Source organism: Cupressus sempervirens, chromosome 2, assembly GCF_028749045.1.
Source record: "Cupressus sempervirens isolate cs-2001-9-10 chromosome 2, ASM2874904v1, whole genome shotgun sequence".
Lineage (NCBI taxonomy): Eukaryota > Viridiplantae > Streptophyta > Pinopsida > Cupressales > Cupressaceae > Cupressus > Cupressus sempervirens.
This window is the reverse complement of record NC_143119.1, coordinates 542,720,793-542,742,939: the sequence shown is the minus strand read 5'-3', so window position 1 is coordinate 542,742,939 and position 22,147 is coordinate 542,720,793. Positions and strand designations below refer to the sequence as shown.

At 36.7% G+C, this 22,147-nt stretch overlaps 1 long non-coding RNA gene across 1 annotated transcript; it reads left to right on the top strand.

Annotated features, from left to right (window-relative positions):
* Positions 1-18,108: 18,108 nt before the first annotated feature.
* LOC149573535 (uncharacterized) lies at positions 18,109-20,811 on the top strand. Its single transcript, XR_016359656.1, has 2 exons — positions 18,109-18,207; positions 20,286-20,811. It is a non-coding gene; the product is annotated as an uncharacterized LOC149573535 (long non-coding RNA).
* Positions 20,812-22,147: the final 1,336 nt, after the last annotated feature.

Sequence of the window (22,147 nt, the reverse complement as noted above, 5' to 3'; positions counted from 1 at the left end):
ATGAAGATGGTTGATCAAGATCTTCCAGTTTGTGTCAATTTTGGAAAAGGCCACCTTTACAAAATCACACTCTATCAAAATAGTGCACTTGCACACCTTTTGATAGTGTTGAATGATTTTTTTTTTGAACTTCCAAAAACTAGAAAATTTCAATACAAAAAGTTGTTTTTCTTATCCAAATGGTTTAGAGGCCCTTCTTCTAGTGCAACTTCTATTGAGCTATCAATTTGTACAATGTTGAACGATGGGGATTCTCGCAAAGCCCTATCTTGAAAAGATGATCGAGGATAAACTCCAAGGTTCCAAGCTATCTTGCAACCAATTAAAATATGCTCAATTGAAGATAAATTGTATGTTTACTAGGAGGCCTTTGTAGGTTTTGAAATTTTTTGGATAATCTATTTGATTTGTTGTTGTTTGACAAAAAGTAACCACAAAAGAAATATATTTTTGGTATTTTTTGTTTTATGATGAATGCAATTTATCAATGCAACTATATGAATCCCTATTTTAACAAGTGTTAGGAAAGAAAATTAAAAAGATAAGGTAATGAGATATTAAAGAAAATAACTTGAAGGGAAATTCCTAATGGACATAGACCACCGTAACAACACATTTGTGAATTAAATAGTCAAAAAGATTAGGTAGCAAATCGATAAAATTAGGAGCAACACTTCCTCAACTCCATTGATGCAATAGTCAATGGGAACTCAATAATAACCAAAAGATGTTTCATGTTTCATCAAATGACAAGGCCACAGAAAGTGCGCTCATTTAAGACAAGATGCTATGCAAAAGAAATAGGCAATCTTTTCTTTAATTAGTTATGTCAATGGAATTTGTTAACATGAGGGAAACACTAGAACTATAAGTCTGCACAATCATAACAACATAATAAAACCATTTGCTCCATTATTATTCATGAACATCCATTAAAAAAATAACACACTTTGGTAAGAATAACTACACTCAGAATGACAGCACTAATGGCATATACCATTGCATCAATATAATGGCCTGGAGTACATATTACATTCATGTATTTATAAGAAATCATATCTTCCCTTTGTGTTAGGTATGAGACTTCTTAAAATGAAAACAAATGCTAAAAGCTAATTAAAAAAATTTGATTATATACAAACAAAGCTCTAAAAATGGAAGCTTGACCTTCTCTAGGCATTTTTGGGAGTTGAACTACTGTCAAAATGTGTTTCCCATACAAAATGCTCTAATTAGGAATTGGTAGTTAATTTTTAGTGCACTAATTCTTACTCAAAACTATGGGCACACCTATATAAAAAGTGAACCTACGCACTTGCATGACAGGTTCCAAAAATCCAAAATTCTTCTAAGTGTCAAAACTAAATTTATGACATCTGGAATTTGTTCGCCTTTAGACCAAAATGATTTCTAGATATTTTCTCTTAAACTTCTCTATTATTTTTGCCACTTGGAAAGCCTATGGAAAATTAAGACCCTCATACTTATTGTTCACTACTTGCCAATACTTACTTCAATCCTTGTTTCCACAAAATCCTCAAGCTTGGTATCTAGTTCCAATAGTGCATCTTGAATATTGAAGGCTTGTTTGATGTCATCTTCTAATGAAACTTCTTCAAATATAACTCTGAACTATTGAATAACTAATTGCACCACACAAATCTTGGTCTTTGACTCATCCTCATAAATCTCAAGGCTAGCAAAATTGTAATATCTCTTCGCTTCTAAAATTTTCTCTTGAGCCTTATCTTTAATTCAATGGATTTCTACATGCAATCCCTCAATAACCTTATTGCCTAATGATATTTTCTCTATCCAATAATCTAACTTATCAAGCTCCTTAGTTGCATATACCACCATTAAAGTTTGATACATTTGATTTGAAATCATGTAGGTCATTTACCCAGGTAATAAGTTCATCCATAAACCCAAAATCTTGGTTCACTATGGACACCAACTCATCGACACTCAACTGGATGTGATGTAAAAGACCTAAATTTCCTCGTATGATCTTCATACCTCTTTCTTCAAAACTATGATGGCATTATTGACATGCTTCCAAAAATAGATCCAATTATGCCGCCCATAATCATCTTCTCTCTAATGCTACCACAAGAGTTATCTCTAGATTCTCCAGGTTGATTGGGCCCTCAATTTCATGTAGATAGCCTCTTACTATCTCATTTTTCTTTTGTAGTGCTATCAACTTAGACTCATCCCATTCCATATGCCTTAACACCTCTTTCATACCTATGGTGATCATCGCTTTGGATGTATCTAATATGGGTCTTCCTAACATGACCTCCTTGATTTGGTATTCTCTAGGAGTGAGTGGTTTGGTGTCAGTGTGTAGAGGAGGAATAATTATATGTATAAGGAATTCTTGATCTTGGTTCTTCATTATGAAGGCCAATATTCACGCATCATATGGAGGTGGCTCATGCTTCCTAATTGCTTTCACTAATTCCTTCATTCCCTCCTCAATTGTTAGGTCCAACTTCTTTTTCTAGCAAAACATGACCTCCTTCTTTAGCCATGTTGATGTGGTGCCCAAGGGAGAAATGTGTTTCACTAAAGAGGTTGTTTCTACTACAAGCTCATGTTGGTCTTAGAATAGTTTTGACATTCGAGTGTCAACACACTTAACCAATTTCACTATACATGCCAAGTACACTATGTATGCCAAGCTATAGTATGTGCTGAGCTAGTATTTCAATAGGTGCCGAGTGACATTAGGTTTCGAGTAAGCAATAGGTACCAAGTGATATATAGGTGTCAAGTCACAGTTGATGCTAAGCAAGTCAGAGTGCTTCACATGCTGAGTGAGCTAGAATCATAGGTGTGCCAAGCAAGACATAATACAACAGATGTTGAGCAAACTAGGATAGTATATGTGCCCAAGACTAGTAGTCTAGTATGTGCTGAGTAACACAAAATCAACATATGAGTTTGTCCCCTCACAAACTCAAATGTAAACCATTTTTGGAGCTAACATAGAAAGATCTCAAAGGAAAAAAAGGATAAGAAAAAATCTTTTATATTTCTTATGCAATTGTAGACGCTCAAAAATGGTTTGCATCTACAATTTCATCACTTCTTCATACTAATTTGTCCCATTTTTTCATTCTACTAACTCTGATCTTTTGGCTAGATTGACCATATTTTGTCATTTGTATCCCCTTTCACATCAATTTCATATCAACTCGGAATCATATCAAATCAACTCAAAATCACCCCAAATCAACTCAAAATCACCCCAAATCAACCCAAAATCACTCGAAATCAGTCCTAATCAACCCGAAACATATCAAACATCCCAAATAAATCATCAGTTATTTGCTCCTAGGCATTGTTGTGGCTTTTAGTGCCTTGAAAACCTATCAACTTATCAATCTTATCAATCTGACATTAGTACTATCATGGCTCTCAGTTCTAGGTCAAACTATCATTCATGTCATCTAATCTTTGGCATTGTTGAGGCTTTCAATGTTAGATCATGACATCATCAATCATTTTAATAATATTGACAGTGTCCGTCGATGTTAATATGATCAAACCTTATCAATCAATTTCAATCCTGTAGCATTTACAATGTTGGTTAAATGTTACATATCAACCAATTCATGTCATGTGTCCTTGGCATGTTATCAACTTCAATCAATCAATTTGACCATGGCTTTGGTCTACCTTTTCATCATCTTATTTGATATCCATCATTGTCACATTTTCATCAAAGGATACGGTCGCATTCATTTAATCAATTTGGCCAATTATCTACTAATTTTCTCTATAGGATTAAATAACCCATAATTTAATCCTATTCTTTCTAATTAGTCTTCCTAATTATCATCCTCAATTAATTAATTTTATTAATTAATTGGTTTATCATCTGCAAACCCTGGAAATTCTTAACTTCCTAAGTTCCATTTTCCATCATTAATTCCATTTTCTACTAATTCTTATTTTGTGGAATAAGAGGATTTTTAATTCGAATATTTCATAAAATATTACATCATCATGACACTTGGGTATGACACCTCGTGGATTATCCTTCGACACTTGGCTAAGACTTCTCATAATCAAATATTCTTATTGTCTTATGCATGTCTCTATTTGGCTTCTTTGTCATAGATTCTTGGCTTTAAGTGGGTTGAGGTGTCTTATGATGCGTCATAGATTCTCTTCCACATTTAGCCAAGTTTGACTTGCATGTGTCATAGAATCTCACAATTGGCATATTCTATCATATGCGTCATAGGAATCTCTTGCCACATCACATATCTAGGGGTGACAAATCCAATGCCCTCACTTTGAGTGTTGATTATAAAATGAACACTCTTTCTCTCATTTCAGGTCCTTGTCCTCTTGAAGTCTTGGAAGTCTTTAGGTACTAATTTCTTTTAGATTTCTCACTCCATCTCTCACATTCAAATCACAACTTCAAGTATTCTCATGGAATTATCCACATCATATACTTTTGCTTCAATTTTGTGTGCACTATAGGCAACTTTGGAGCTACAATCATTTGGAGAAGAAAGAAGGACATGGGAGCTACAAGTGAAAGAGGGGGTTTCTATTGCTTTTTTTATTAGTTTGGCTTTCATGGTATACTAGTGGGTGCTAATGTATGTTGATTGAGTTTGTGATTTTCTCATAGTATGTTATGCATTTAACTCATTTTTTTGGTCCTACAGCAATCAACACGCAACCAATTAGAAAAATGGAGAAGACATGTAACCAATGAGAAAAATGCAAGGAATGAGCAGGAATTCAAGATTCAATATGGATTGTAGATCCATACCCAACCCTAAGTCTATGAAGTCTTCATAAGGAGGATTGGACCACATTATTTTATGTTACTGAAGAGAAGCTAGAAGGAAGTTACTAAGTAGATAACAAATTGTAGAATAGGGAAAATAATAGGGGCATCATAGACTTAGAGAGTTGAGCAACAGTTACACATTCAATTGATTAGAACAGGACAAGGGATAAGAATAGAGATTAGATCATGCAAGGGTCACATCACAGAGAGAAAATCAAGTGCCTAAATCCAACAATTAAAGATTGCATACTGTCAGGTTAATTGTTCTAATACTTTCTTGCCATTGTATTAGATGTTGGAAATCCTATATTAATAAGTTAGCTTAACAGCTAGGTGGGAGAACCTTTGGAGAAGGTGATTGAAAATCCTATTGAATTAGGTGGGTTTAAGAACGTATTGTAAATCCTTTAATAGTGTGACACTTAATGTAAAGTGTTTGTAAATCCTTTAACCAGGTTACCATTGACACAATGTAAAGCCTTTAATAGGGCATGCCTTTCATAGGGTAGACCATTTGAAGTGGTCAAACAATTATTGCTATAGTGATTTTTGTGGGTATCATCCCACCCTAGTTTTACCTTCTTATTTCTGGAGAGTTTCTAAGTTACCAAATCTAGTGTTATCTGTGTTGATGCATGTGTTTATTATATGTTTACATGCATGGAGTTTATTTTTAGCTAAATGTTTTAAAGGAGTAGAAAAGGTTAAAGTGTGGTACTTTTGATTCACCACCCCCCCTCTTAGAATTACTCTTGCCATTTTGAACATTCCAAAAATTAGCATCAGAGCTCTAGGTTCTCACAAGAAGAAGCTTAACAACTTAGAGAAAAGGTCTAAAGATGGAAGTCTTCAAACTTGGGAAGATCTGTTAGGAACCTGTGTGTTCCTTCTGTTTATTTTGTTAGAGTAGTGTTGTTGGACGCATATGCTTTGTAAGTCGTCCCGTGAGTATATTTTATTATCCCACATGCATAGGTAGTATTACTTTTCTAGATCGTACCCAGTATATAAGAATAGGTTGAGGCCCTTGATGGGTACGAACGAATTTATTGTATTGAGCTTGCTCAAGGAGGTTACCCCCTCGAAGTGGCCTGTGATCAGTAGATTCATTCTGAGTTCTGCTATCACTTGGTATTCTGTTATTTCGAGCATTCTCACGATATTGCTATAAGGAGGTTCTTCACATCTGGTATCAGAGCACTCTCTTGGGCTCGCTGGGTGGAAATTACATCAAATTTTTTTCTGTCGTGGCCTTCAGGTTCCTCTCACTTCTAATATCTCTTGTTATTGCAATAACTCTTTTCAGTTGTTTTGTCTGTGAGTGAATTTTTCTAAGTCGACTGTTCAAAAAAAAAAAAAAAAAAAAAAAAAAAAGTAAAAATTTTTCTGTTTTTTAGTCGTAGCTTCCTTGTTTGCTTTCTGTTTCTGCTCATACTTCCGCAGAATGTCTGCAATATCATTTCGCATACTTCCTTCCTTGGCGACCCAACCCCAAATTTTACATATCAAAGCCCTAAATCCCTCATTTATCTAATTTTAGGGTTTGCCCTATCTTTTTCACCTCTCATCCAATCGCCACCAAACTGAGCCACAAGATTCGATTCCTCATTTTGCTCCCTTATCCCTCTTGGACTGTTTGCCTCATTTCGCCTCCCTACCCTTGAAACCCTCATTTTTCTTTTTCCCTTGTCCCTAGGTAGTCTCCCACCACCCGTCGAACACCCATTTCCTATATGAGTTTTACCCAAATCCAAGTTTGCCATAACTAAAAAAGTTTTTGTTTCTCATCTTCTACCCATTCCAAAAAAAAAAAAAAAAAAAAAAAAAAAAACCTTGTTTTATGGTTGTTACGCGTACAGGAGCAAAAATCATGGAAGAGGAAATTGCATCCCTCAAAACCAAACTTCAAGATCTGGATGACAAAATTCTGGGTCTTAACTTTCAGCAGTCAGCCATGAGCCGAAACCATTCAGGAGATACTGGGTCCTCTTCTGGCAATTTCTGTGGACCAAAGCTTGATTTTCCACGCTTCGATGGTTCTGATCCGACTGGATGGATCTATAGGGCAGAGCAGTATTTCAGCTTGCATAATACTTTGGATAACCACAAAGTCCCCCTTGCATCTTTTCATTTGGAACATGAAGCTCTTCAATGGTTCCGTTGGTACATCAAGGCTAATGTAGGCCCAACGTGGAGCGAATTGTGCACCCTCATTTTGGAGTGCTTTGGCCCTAGTTCCTTTGATGATTTCATAGGAGCACTCACTAAACTGCGTCAAACAGGCACTGTAAGAGAATACCAGACAGAGTTTGAAAAATTAGCTAATCACACAGAGGGCTTGTCTGATGAATTCTTTCGTAGTTGTTTTGTCAGTGGTCTGAAGGATGCACTTCGCTCAGAAGTCAAAATGTTTTGACCTACTACAATGATGGAAGCCCTTGGGTTGGCTAAGTTAGCGAAAGACAAGATTAGTGCTCTACAACGCTCCAGATCTAATTTTGTTCCATTCAGAAATACAGGTTCTCACAACCCTCCAGTCATACCAGCTCCCAGAACTACTCCGATCAAGCACTTGTCTGAAACAGAGATGCGAGTCAGGCGAGACAAAGGGCTTTGTTATAATTGTGATGAGAAATGGTCTCGGGGCCATAGATGTGTTCAGCAAAAGCTCTATCTCTTGGATGTGGATTCTCCACCGGAACTGGAAGAATATGTAGATGCTCAGGAAACAGTGGATGATGAGGTTGAGCCTCACCAGCCTGAACCTCCTTCACCAGAAGCTCCACCAGAGATATCTGTCCATGCTTTGGCAGGAGTCACTACTCCACAAACCATGCGGGTCCAGGGTTTCTTCAAGAAGATCCCTCTTACTATACTCATTGATTCTGGTAGCACTCATAACTTCATTGATCCACGAATAGCCAAACAGGCTGATTGCTTTATCCATCCCTGCTCTAGCTTTGAAGTCATGATTGCCAATGGGGGCACTTTACCTTGTAAAGGGAAATGTCGCAATGTGCGTCTCTCTATTGGAGATTATAACATGCGCTCTGACATGTTTGCCTTACCCTTAGGTGGCTGTGATGTGGTTTTGGGTGCCTAATGGTTACGCACTCTTGGCCCCATTCTCTGGGATTTTGCTGAACTTTGGATGCAGTTTTCAGCCGAGGGGCACCAACACACTTTGAAAGGCTTACAACCAGGGTCTCTCAGCATCATCAGTTCACACCGTATGGAAAAACTTCTTAAGAAGAATTCACATGGTGTCTTCGCTCAGCTCCATTCCATTCAGATGCAGCCATCAGCAGTCTCTAGCACTCCTGCCGATCTCCAACACATTTTGGACAAGTATTCTGGTATATTTGCTGAACCTGTGGGATTACCTCCTTCTCGTCCAGAGGACCACCGTATTCAGCTCCTTCCTGGCAGTGTTCCGCCCAACATCAGGCCCTACCGCTACCCATTTCATCAGAAGACCAAAATCGAGATACTTGTCCGTGACTTACTGAAGTAAGGTATTATTCGCCCTAGTACCAGTTCCTTTTCTTCTCCAGTTCTGCTTGTTCGCAAAAAAGATGGGTCATGGCGACTCTGCATTGATTTCCGAGCACTTAATCATCTCACTATAAAGGACAAGTTTCCCATTCCAGTTGTTGATGAACTTCTTGATGAACTTCATGGGGCTCATTTTTTCTCCAAGTTAGATCTTCGTTCTGGGTATCATCAAATTCGGGTTCATGAGGAGGATATACCTAAAACTGCCTTTCGCACACATGATGGTCACTATGAATTTTTAGTCATGCCCTTCGGCCTCACGAATGCTCCTTCAACATTTCAGGCAGTGATGAATAACATATTTCGACCATACCTCCGGAAATTCATTCTATTCTTCTTTGATGATATCCTCATATATAGCAAAACTTGGGCTGAGCATCTCCATCATCTGGAGCTTGTCTTGCAACTTCTCTCTGATCATCAACTCTGTGCAAAACTATCTAAATGTGTGTTTGGCCAGGAGGAAGTGGAGTATCTCGGGCATATTGTTGCACACCATGGAGTGCGGGTGGATCCTACAAAAATAGATGCCATGAAAACTTGGCCGCATCCTAAAACTCTCAAGAGCCTTCGGGGTTTTTTGGGGTTGACTGGCTACTACCGCAAGTTTGTCAAAGATTACGGGAAAATTGCAGCACCATTGACAACTCTGTTAAAAAAGGATGCCTTCTCCTGGACCCCTGTTGCTGAGACTGCATTTGAACAACTGAAACAGGCTATGTGCAGTACACCTGTTCTCGTGATGCCAGATTTTTCCAAACCCTTCACTATTGAGAGTGATGCTTGCGGCAATGGATTGGGTGCTGTTCTCCTGCAAGATGACCATCCTATTGCGTTCACTAGCAAAGCCCTCTCTGGTAAGAATCTAGCCCTCTCTACTTATGAAAAAGAAATGATGGCTATTTTGCATGCTGTACAGAAGTGGTGGCCATACCTCTTAGGGAGTCATTTTTGCATCAGAACCGATCACCAAAGTCTGAAATACTTCCTGGAACAACGGGTATCCTCTCCTACACAACAGAAATGGGTCAGCAAACTCATGGGGTATGATTATGAGATCACCTACAAGAAGGGTAAGGAGAATATTGTGGCAGATGCTCTTTCTCGCACATTTGATAATCAAGCTTCCCTTTCTGCTATTTCTATGCCCATTCCCAATTGGTTAGCGTCTGTTTAGCAGGGCTATGACAGTGACTCTTCTTTATCTCAAATCATTCACCAGCTAGCCAATAATCCTTCTGCTATACCACATTACTCTTGGGATGGTGCTTCTCTTCGATACAAGGGTCGGCTAGTGCTTCCTCAGAACCCAGCTCTACATCAGGCTATTTTTTATGAACTCCATGCTTCTCCTTCAGTAGGGCACTCAGGCTTCCTCAAAACTTATGAGCGAGCAAGGAGAAACTTCTTTTGGAAAGGGATGAAACAGACGATTCAACAGATGGTGGCTGAATGTGATACTTGCCAACGCCACAAGGGTGAAACGACCCTCCTTCCTGGCTTGCTCGAACCATTGCCCATCCCTACACAGATTTGGACTGATATTTCTATGGATTTCATTGAAGGGCTTCCTAAATCCGGTGGCAAGACAGTGATCTTGGTTGTGGTTGATCGTCTCTTGAAATATAGTCATTTTTGTGCCCTCGGCCACCCCTATACTGCCTCCTCTGTTGCACAAATCTTCATGGACCAGATATTTCGTCTTCATGGACTCCCTTCTTCCATTGTCTCTGATCGTGATGCAACTTTTACCAGTCATTTTTGGACTGAACTGTTTCAGAAAACTAGCACCAAACTGAAGATGAGTTCGGGCTATCACCCACAAACTGATGGTCAAACTGAAATTGTCAATAAATGCTTGGAAACTTATCTTCGTTGCTTCACTTCCGAGCATCAACATCAGTGGGCCAAGTGGCTCCCTTTAGCTGAATGGTGGTACAATACCTCTTACCACACTGCCTCTAAAATGACTCCATATGAAGCAGTCTATGGTCAGGCACCTCCAGTGCTCCTTCCCTACACTCCCAACAGCTCACCAGTCCAGGCAGTTGACATAGTTCTCCGCAGCAGGGATCAGATTCTTCGTACCTTACAGGATAATCTTCACATGGCTCGTAATCGGATTTAACAACAAGCAGATCAACACCGTTCTGAGCGCTCATTTCAAGTTGGGGATATGGTTTTTCTTCGTCTATAGCCATACAAACAATCCTCCCTAAAGCTGAAAGGGCGTCATAAGCTGCAGAAGATTGGTTCAGTTGCTTATAAACTGGAACTTCCTCCTTCTTTCCGCATTCATCCAGTCTTTCATGTTTCTTGTCTAAAGAAAGTTCTGGGTACCACTGTCACAGCACAAACTACTCTCCCTGAAATGGATACGGAAGGATCCATTATCCTGGAGCCGGTGGCAATCATTGACCAGCGCACTCGCCAGCTTCGCTCTCGCTCCATCTCTGAGGTCTTGATTCAGTGGCATGGCATGCAACCAGAGGATGCTACCTGGGAACCCCTTCTTCAGATTCAACAACAATTTCCACACCTTAAGCTTTGAGGACAAAGCTTTTTTCTAAGGGAGAGGGGATGTTAGGAACCTGTGTGTTCCTTCTGTTTATTTTGTTAGAGTAGTGTTGTTGGACGCATATGCTTTGTAAGTCGTCCCGTGAGTATATTTTATTATCCCACATGCATAGGTAGTATTACTTTTCTAGATCGTACCCAGTATATAAGAATAGGTTGAGGCCCTTGATGGGTACGGATGAATTTATTGTATTGAGCTTGCTCAAGGAGGTTACCCCCTCGAAGTGGCCTGCGATCAGTAGATTCATTCTGAGTTCTGCTATCACTTGGTATTCTGTTATTTCGAGCATTCTCACGATATTGCTATAAGGAGGTTCTTCACAAGATCATAGACAATCAGGTGATTGATGTGCATCTCACTCTACATAAATTAGAGGAAGCCAGAGAAGAATTGAGAAAGTCCTTGAAAAGAAGGAAGTATATAGCCATAGTTGAAAATGACATTCACTACAAGGAGATTGATACCACACAAGTGTTTTCCAATGGAGATTCTAAGGAATTTGATGCAGAAATAGTTGAATTGATTGAGAAAAATAGGGCTTAAGTAGAAGAGATAAGATCTCTTAAAATAGAGCAAGAGTCACAAGCCATGATGCTATGTGAAATAACTAAACAAAAGAAAAGAGTAATTGAAGACAGGGCTATAATTGAGGATGAAAAAAGAAACCTTGCAAATAGACTTGAGGAGAAGTCCATAGAACTAATAAAGATTTCCAACATGCAGTTGGATACACTTAGCGAAATGATGAATGCTCATCATGAGTTGAACATAAAGGACATTGAGATCTCCACTCTAAGAATATAGAATGAACAATTTTAGAATGAGTTGAAGAGAGAAAAGGAGATAGTAGAGAGCTTCAATAAATCAAGGGAAGCCATCAAGCACTTTGAACAATTGCTGAAATCACCAAGATTCAACAATGACACTTCAATACTTGTTTACACCAACACTGAGCAAGGAGAATCATCCAAGACTATAGCAAAAAGGAGTAACAAAGGTAAGAACACTAAACCTACTTGTCATTTCTATGGTAAAAAGGGACATAACTCTAATGTGTGCAGGAGCAAGAATGGTCATCAACATGATAAGCCTAGAAGTGAAAGCTTTTGTCACAAGTGAAAAAAACAAGGACATTAAGCACATGAATGCAGAATCAAGACTACGAGGTCACCAAGATTTGATGGTCACTGCTACAACTACAAAAAGTATGGACATAGAACTTTTGAGTGTAGATCAAAGCCTATATAGACACCTAATCAGTCTATGAGAAGAAACAACCATGCACACCACCACAACTTCGATTATAATACTAGGAAAAGCTATCATTACTGTCAGGTGTATGGACACATTCCTAAAAATTGCATAAGGACACATTTTAGAGGGAATTACAGTAGGTGGTTAAGCCAAAGCACATGTTTTAGTTGCTTGAAGACTAGTCATATCAGCAAGAATTGCCCAACAAGGGCCAAGGAACCCAAGTTAGAAGTCAATAAGAGTAAAGAGAAAGTTGATATGGAACACATCAAGACAGAGATAAAAAGGACATGGAAAACAAGGGATTGATCAAGCACATCCAACGAAGGGATCACTTCACCCAAAAGGTCAAGTAATTACACTTCATCGAATTAAGCAAAAAAAAGATGTGTGGGACTAGTATACAAAGATGTATCCTACATCAGTCCCAAAGAACAAAGGAGTATTGCAAAGAAGAAATATGCATGAGAAAAGATGCCAAGTCAAAATTTTGAAGAAGCTGTTGAGTTACCCTTGGATGCCAAGGAAAGCTCCATTACATGCTGAGTGTCCAATAGTGACTGAGTTGATAGTTGATGCCGAGTGAATGAAATTTAATGGATGCCGAGTTATGTTGAAACTTTCAAGTGCCAAGTTTATAGCTGTATGCATTATGCAATAAATGCTAGGTTTTGAATCATATAAGGTTGAATTTCACTCATTTATACTCCATTCAAACACAAAGGAAAGGAGAGAAGAGAAAAAAAGCGATCAAGCAACAACCTAACAATCATTTCCATGGATTTCAATAGTAGTTCAGCAAAAACTCATTTAAAGGTATTTATCAGGTGCCAAGCTACACAGTGTTAAAATGGCATCAAGCTCCAAAAACCCCAAAGGAAAAGAGAGTCACGAGGTTCAATTAGTCAGCAAAAAGGTCAAACAACCCAAGTTCAAACCCATTCCTAAGGTTGCATATAAGAACAACCCAGCCAATGCTTTATCCATCATCCCATCCAAAGTAGTCATGGTGCAAGATGTGAGAAAGTCTTATAACTACAAAATTTGTTGCATAGGTAATCTCGAAATCTTCCAAGCCTATGACAAGTTATTTCATAATTGTATATTGAAAAATAAATTCCAAATAGTTGAGAAAAAAGGGTTTGACAAATACCCTAGTTTTTCCCACTATGTTTAAGACTGGATGGATTCACATTGTTTTCAGTTGAATTCATGATGGCTATCTATGGCTAGAGATAGGACCTATTAAGATTATCAAAAGGATAGTACATAGAGTTATGGGATTCCCAACCCTAGATTAGCCAAATACTTTGAGAAGTGATAGAAGGGAGGCCATTGAGAAGAATAAAAGAGCCAAATGGAATAGTAGGGGAATGACCATTAACACTATAATAGAACCCCTACTTGACTTTGTAGTTAGAGTGATTTCACACAAATTCTACCAATCAAGTAGATTGAAAAATGTACCTTGTATAGCTATTGATGTAGCTTACAAGCTGGTAAAGAAAGATCATACCTATAATCTGGCTGAACTAATTCTTCAGCAAATAAATGAAAATTTGGGAGCTATAAGAAGATCCAAGGGAGCACAATGCAAATTTGGATCAGTATTAGTCTGCATATTCTTCTATGTGATGGAAGAATTCCCTTCAATTAGGAAGGTAAATTGGAATTCCAACAAGTTTGCAATCACACAAATCAATAAGTTAATTGATCATATGGCAGATAATTTTGAGGCTCAAATGACTAGCTATTTTGAGGACTTTAAGAAGTCCATGAAGCAAGGAATGAGAATACTAGTTTCATTAGTAGAGCAACATGTCAATGAAAAATGCTTTTTGGTTGACATTGACTATACATACATTCAAGCTATAATGCGAAGAGTAAGATGGTTTAGGCCACTAGGTTATGAGTTGGATGTGGACCAAGCCTTAGCTGCAATCACTATCCTACTTGCAAATGATATGGACAAAGCTGCCAAACCTTTTGGAACATATGATGTGGTCAAGTCAAGGGTTAAGAAAAACTTGAAGATAGCCCATGTAGTGAAAAGGAGAAATAAATTAAGAATAAATTTGGAGCTGACATTGAAACAGTAGGTACAAAAATAGAAGAAGAAGCAGTAGAAGGAGAAAGTGAAGAAGAGGAAGAAGGGAAAGGCCCAATGGAGTTGACAATGGGCTTAGGAGAAGATAAGGAGGAAGGTGCCGAGGAAGAAGAAGCCAAGGAAGCACCTACTCAAGCTAAGAAAAAGAAGAGAAAGGATAAAAATCAGCCTACAACTTAGGCAAAGGACATGAAGCTAGCAAAGCCCACTCAAGAAAAACCAAAGAAACCTATAACAAGGTCTACTACAAGGGAAACAAAACAAAAGGCCAAAGAGGAACCAAAAGAGAAAAAGAAGGCCACTGAATAGACTGGTGAAGTGCAGAGAAAGAGAAGAAAATATGTAGCACAACTAGATTCTGATGAGGAGAGAACAGAGTTCAGAGGACCATAGCCAATTTAGAGTGGTTAGCTATCCTCCTAACTCTATAATTGATTAACTTTGTGAAAAGATTAGGAATGTAGATTTAAATGATTTAAAGACTCTTGAGTTTAATAAGGTCAATAGAGAAGAGCAAAATAAAGTAGAGGAATCTATGTATGCCATGATGGCCGAATTCAAAAATACACCTCTAGAACTTGACAATACCATGCCCAAGGAACTATATGAGATAGTTGAAAATAAATGGCATTATTGTCTAAAAATGGAGAAGGAGATTAGAGAATCTACCTTAGCCCAAGTGATGCCTAACCTAATAAAATATGAAATAAAAAAGACAAATAGAAAACATGGTGGAAAATTTACACCTAAGTATAGAGCCTTTAGCATCCTTCAAAACAAGATTGAGGATGTAGTGAATAAATCCACACAATTGTGGAAGTCAATTTACAAGGTAACTGATGACAAAGATGAAGAGGAAAATAAGGCAGAAGCCAATACCAAGGAGAAGATAGAGGCAAAGGAAACAAAGGAGTAGGAAGAAGAAAAGAAAGAGGAGGAAAAAAAAGGTGAGGAAGAAAAAGGAGAGGAAGAGAATAAATAGAAAGAAGAGGAGGAATCAACTAAGGGAGAAGACATGGCAATAACTAAAAAACAAGAGCAAAAAGAGGAACAAAGTGTGCAAGACATAAAAATGCCACCTCCTAGTCCTCCTCATGTAGCCATTACACCTGTAGAAACTATAATAGTGAAGGCTATTACTAACAAATCATGTCAAAATATTAATCCTCTAACTGCAGAGGATCTCTCCAAGATCCTTCACCAATCTACTTTATAGGCACAGTTATGCACAAACCCTATATTGGTGAGTGTTGATGAGATAAAAAAGGTAGTAGTAGATCCACAAAGAGAAAAGGTGAAACCAAAGGAACCACCTTTTACCTATATAGCTACTTGCACTAAAATTTTGATGCTTCCACCACCACCTCCACCAAGTGAAACAAGTGATACTGTTTAGATGTCGAGTGTAGAAAAAGGGGAAGACATAAGAACAACAAGACATACTTCTTCATTTGATCCCATAGTATAGATAATAGGTACACCCCCAAAAATTTTGATTGATCAAGGTAAATCAAAAGAGGAAAAGGAGGAAACAATACATGAGAAGCAAGCTATAATCTAGACATTGATTGAATTACCAAAAATTGGCACTCGTACACAAATTCTTCAAAAGTTGAGCATTGGAATGATATCATTGCAAGTCCAAACATTAGGCTCGAGCTCTATAAAAGTTGCTAGTATACTTCACTATGGATATCCTAAGCTAGATGAAGAGATTATTATACCTCCTTATGACTCCAAGACCATAACTGTAGAGAAGATAACTGAGATGCAAAATGCATTGGATAGGAGAAAAAGGTATGAGATACTCAGAAAAGAGTACAAAGAAAAGAAAACATTGAATGAAATTAAGGACATCTTTATGGATACATTTAGCTTGCAGTCACCAGATGAATCAAAAGCCATAATGGAGCAACTATCACATATAGTTGACCAGGTGACCAATGAAGACCAGGATACTAATGCTAAACTCATGGAATGGTTAGAAAGAAAATTTAAAGGGAAGGTAAATGAAAAGATATCAGGTGATATAGCACTAGCACAAGTAGATTTGGCTAAGAAACTTGAAAAAGTTAAAATTGTACTTAAGAACACTTTCTCATTGTACAACAAATTGTGTGACTTTTCCAACTTCACACAAGAGACTAGCCAATGTATATTGAGCTTGGAGAAAAATCTTAAAATTTCTAGCATGCAATTACCCTTAAATCCAGCACAAAGTGAGAAGCATTTTTCACAATCACTTCACACTCAAAGGGAGTTAGCTGTACTAAAAATAGAGGAAGCCACTATAAAGGCTAAATTGATGCAAATTCAATCCTCTATCACCCCACATTTGGAAGGCCTCCACAAGGAGCAAGTATATGGAAAAATAGTTCTACAGAAAGATCCTAATCTTTCTACACTTGATGGAATAATACACCTTGCTGTAGAGACTACCATCTAGCACAAATCACTAGACATTGATTTGGAGAATTGGGATGTAGCTCTAAAAATAATAATGGAGGTAAATAGTAACATTTTGGCTAAGTATGGTATTACTCCTTAGAACCCTTTTTCATTAGTGTCAAAAAGGGGGAGATATATGTTTTTTCGGGAAGATATAAGGGATATATAATATTTTGATGAAGGTATAACTAAAAGGGACAATACTATAAATTTTGATTACATTCATTTTGAGAATAAAAAGGAAAGTTTGTAGATAGCCAAAAGGGGGAGATACAAAATTTTGATAAAGTGAGGGGGAGATACAAAATTTTGGCAATCATATGGAAGATAGCTCTATTCCATATAATATCTGATACAAAATGCAGGAATTCCATAGCTTTGATAGATTAGATAAATAACATAGGTACAAAATATAGTTACAAGGAAAACAACAAAGATTATCAAGCACATCAGCATATAATTTTTTTTTCAAGAATGAATAAGGCACAATCAACTCAAGGGGAGTTATAAGGTATATTGTTCCTTACAAAATTTTTGAACAAATCTTGAAATTTCACATACATGCCAAGCAGAATGAGAAATGTACTCATAAGGTCAATTTAATAATGTATAGTTAAGTGTTTTTGACACTCATGTCAAAGGGGGAGATTGTTGGTCTCATAATAGTTTTGACATTTGAGTGTTAACACACTTAACCAATTTCACTATACATGAGAAGTACACTATGTATGTTGTGATATAGTATGTGTTGAGCTAGTCTTTCAATAGGTGTCGAGTAAGCAATAGATGCGTAGTGACATATAGGTGCCAAGTCACAATTAATGCCAAGCAAGTTAGAGTGCTTCATATGCCAAGTGAGCCAGAATCATAGGTGTACCAAGCAAGACAAAATGCAATAGATATCGAGCAAACTAGGATGGTATATGTGCCGAGCACCAGTAGTCCAGCATGTGCCAAGTAACATAGAATTAACATATGAGTTTGTGCCCTCATAAACTCAGATGTAAATCTGTTAAAAATAATGTTTATTATAGTAGTTGGGCATTTAATGCACAGTCCAGAACTTTCTACTTGCTTCTTGGAGCCTCTCTCTTTGTGCAAAATTTGAATTTAAAATTATGTAGAAATCTCTAGAGTGCTTCCTTTCTTGAAGCTTCTCAAGAACCCTCTAGAAATATGTATGAGCTCTATAAATAGAGCATTCCTCTCAGCTGTAATAACATGAAGAAACTTTATAGCTCTTTGATATGTTTGAGTTTTGCTGCTCTATTTTTAAGCTCTGTCTTTTTTATTCTTTGTGCTGCTATTTTTTAATTCATCATGGTATCAGAGCAGCAACACTAATCAAGCTTACACTTTCAGAAGAAGTTTTTCCAGAAGTTCGTAATGAGAGAAGTGGAGTCAAAGTTTGGGAGATTTTGAAAGATTTATATCAAAATTCAGGTGATGTATGGATCTTATCTCTCACAACTGAATTATACAATTTGAAATTATCAAGCTCACAAGAGATAGTCCCACATTTAAGTAAGTTAAAGGAAAAGAAAAATGAGCTTGCTTCTCTTGGAAAAGATATAGATGATAAAGATTTTGTGCAAATTATATTACAAAGTCTTCCAGGATCTTATCAATCATTTATAAGGGGTTTAGATACTGCAGATAAATTAAAAAGTATTAAATCAGAAGAATTGTGTGCTAAGTTGGTTCAAGAAGAGAAAAGACAAGTTAAAGAAAAAGAATCATTTGATGGTGAATCTCAAGCATTTTTAATGAAAGGAAAACAATATTATAAGAAGTCACAAGAAAATGAATCTAAAGAAAGAAATTGGAAGAATGAAAATAAGAGTATTTCATATATAGATCATAATAGAAGTAAATGGAAATGTCATTATTGTGGTAAAACGGGTCATAAGTCAAATGAATGTTTCAAGAAGAAAAGAGATGTAGAAAAGAAAGTAAATAATTATCCAAAATTAGGAGATTCTAAAAGAAATGCATTTTGTGTTGCACTTAAAGAAAATAATACTTTCAAAGAAGATTGGGTTATTGATTCTGGTGCTACACAACACATGTCTCATAATGAGAATCAATTTGAATCAATAAGTGAAAATAATATAGAGAAAATATATTTGGGGGATAATAGTGCTTTAGAAGTTAAAGGGACTGGTAATGTCAAAATTGATAATGGTTTGTTCAAAAATGTGAAATTAGTCCCTGAATTAAAAACAAATCTGCTTTCAGTATCTCAAATTGCAAGTCAAGGACATAAAATAGAATTCTACAATGATAAGTGCTTAATCAAGGATGTCAATGATAATTATAGAGTCATTGAAATTGGTAAAATGGAGAATGGATTATATAAATTTCAAGAATTTACTTCTAAATGTGGAGATAAACATATGTGTGCTATTGCTCAATATGATGATATGAGCAGGTTATGGCATGAGCGTTTGGGGCACATCAATTTTCAAAGTCTCAAGCTTATGGAGAAATTACAAATGGTGCATGGGCTGCCAAAGATATCATTAAGCCCTAAGGTGTGTGAAGGATGTGCAATGGGAAAACAACATGTGGAAAGTTTCCCTCAAGGTAAATCATGGAGAGCAAAAACTCCTCTACATTTAGTCCATAGTGATGTAATGGGTCCTTTCAAAACATCATCAATTGGAGGATCAAGGTATGCCCTCACTTTTATAGATGATTATAGTAGAAGAATTTGGGTGTATTTTCTACAAAAGTAAGATGAAGTGTTTCAAAAGTTTAAAGAGTTTAAAGCTTTGACTGAAAAACAAAGTGGAAAGTACTTAAAGATACTAAGAACTGATAGAGGGACTGAATACATGAATAAAGCTCTTTTAGATTTTTGTAAAGAACATGGCATTAAAAAGGAATCAACTGTCTCTTATTCACCCCAAAAAAATGGTGTTGCTGAAAGGAAAAATAGAACTATAATAGAAATGGCTAGGTGCATGCTTCATTCTAGAAATCTAGAAGCTAAATTTTGGGCTGAAGCAGTTCATACTGCCGTATATATCTTGAATAGAACACCTACTAAGGCAGTTTTGAACATAACACCAGAAGAGGCATGGAGTGGAAGAAAGCCTACAGTATCTCATTTTAGAATTTTTGGTTGTAAAGCATATGCTCACATTCCTAATGAAAGGAGGAGTAAACTTGAAAGGAAAAGCGAGAAGTGCACAATGGTTGGATATAATGAGGAATCGAAAGGATATAGGTTATACAATCCTAGAACTAATGAAATCTATATTAAAAGAAATGTATGGTTTGAGAAAGATGTTAAGAATGATAATTCTCCAACATTATCTTTCTTTCCAATTTTGATTGATGAAGAAAATTCTACTTCTACCAATAGTCAAAGTCAAGGTGTGCAAACCACTACATGGGATGAGACTCAAGAAAGTGATAATGAAAATCCAAAGAAATTTAGAAGCATCAAAGAAATTTATCAAGAAGGTCCTAGATATATATTTGCTAACTATGCTCTTATGACTAAGGTGATGCAGGTTGACACTCCAAACACATATGAAGAAGCAAAAGGAAAAGAAGAATGGGAAGCAGCTATGCAAGAAGAATACAATTCTTTGATGAAGAATGGAACATGGGAACTAACAACACTTCCAGAAGGCAAAAATGTGGTTGGTTGCAAGTGGACCTATAGAACCAAATTCACATCAGATGGAGCTATTGAAAAATACAAAGCAAGGTTAGTGGCTAAAGGTTTCTCACAATAAGAAGGTATAGACTATACTGAAACCTTTGCTCCAGTAGCTAAGATGACTTCCATTCGTACAATAGTTGCTTTAGCTGCAAAGTTTGGTTGGAAAATTTTTCAAATGGATGTAAAAAGTGCATTTTTGCATGGTGACTTAAAAGAAGAAATTTATATGCAACAACCACCAGGATTTATTAAGTATGGAGAAGAGAATTTGGTGTGTAGATTAAGAAAATCACTCTATGGTCTCAAACAAGCACCAAGGGAATGGTACTCAAAAATTAATAAGTACTTCCTAGAAGTTGGATTTAAAAGAAGTAATGCTGATCCAGATGTGTATGTAAAATATTGTGATAATAAGGTTGTTATCATTGTATTGTATGTGGATGACTTGATTATTACAGGAAATCACACACATGATATTGAGATAACTAAAAATCAACTCAAACAAGCTTTCGAAATAACTGATTTAGGACTAATGCACTATTTTTTGGGTATGCAAGTATGGCAAGAAGAAGGAAGAATCATGCTCTCTCAAACTAAATATGCTCTTGATGTACTTAAAAAATTCAATATGAGTGATTGTAAACCATGTAATACACCATGTGAAATAGGAGTAAAGTTAGGTGCTAACTCTACTCAAAAGAAAGTGGATGGAAAATTATATAGGCAGCTTGTTGGAAATCTTTTGTATCTTACTATAACTAGACCAGATATTGCATATGCAGTTGGTATTGTATCGAGATACATGGCAGATCCACACATTGAACACTGAAAAGTGGCTAAAAGAATATTAAGATATATTAAGGGTACTTACCAGCTTGGCATTGAATACAAATATGGAGGAGAACCTACTTTAGTTGGATATACAGATTCTGATTATGCAGGTGACATTGATGATAGAAAGTCAACTTCAGGATATATCTTCCATCTTGGATCGGGACCGATTTCGTGGAGTAGCAAGAAGCAATCAACAGTGTCACTCTCATCTATAGAAGCTGAATATATTGGTTTATCAAAGGCGTCTCAAGAAGCATTATGGCTTAGGAGGTTACTTGAAGAATTGCATCATCCACAAGACTCTCCAACAACAATATTTTGTGATAATCAAAGTACTATCAAGCTAGCAAAAAATCTGGTATATCATGCAAGGTCCAAGCATATAGAAGTGCATCATCATTTTGTTCGAGATCTAATTGAAAGACAAGAGGTGGAGCTTCAATTTTGCGGAACAGAAGATCAACTTGCTGATATATTTACAAAAGCATTGTCTATCGTAAAATCTACAAAATTTAGAGATCTATTGCAGCTCAAAGATGTTACTACTCTCTCCAAATAAACATTATGGGGGGGTGTTAAAAATAATGTTTATTATAGTAGCTGGGCATTTAATGCATAGTCCAGAACTTTCTACTTGCTTCTTGGAGCCTCTCTCTTTGTGCAAAATTTGAATTTAAAATTATGTAGAAATCTCTAGAGTGCTTCCTTTCTTGAAGCTTCTCAAGAACCCTCTAGAAATATGTATGAGCTCTATAAATAGAGCATTCCTCTCAGCTATAATAACATGAAGAAACTTTATAGCTCTTTGATATGTTTGATTTTTGCTGCTCTATTTTTAAGCTCTGTCTTTTTTATTCTTTGTGCTGCTATTTT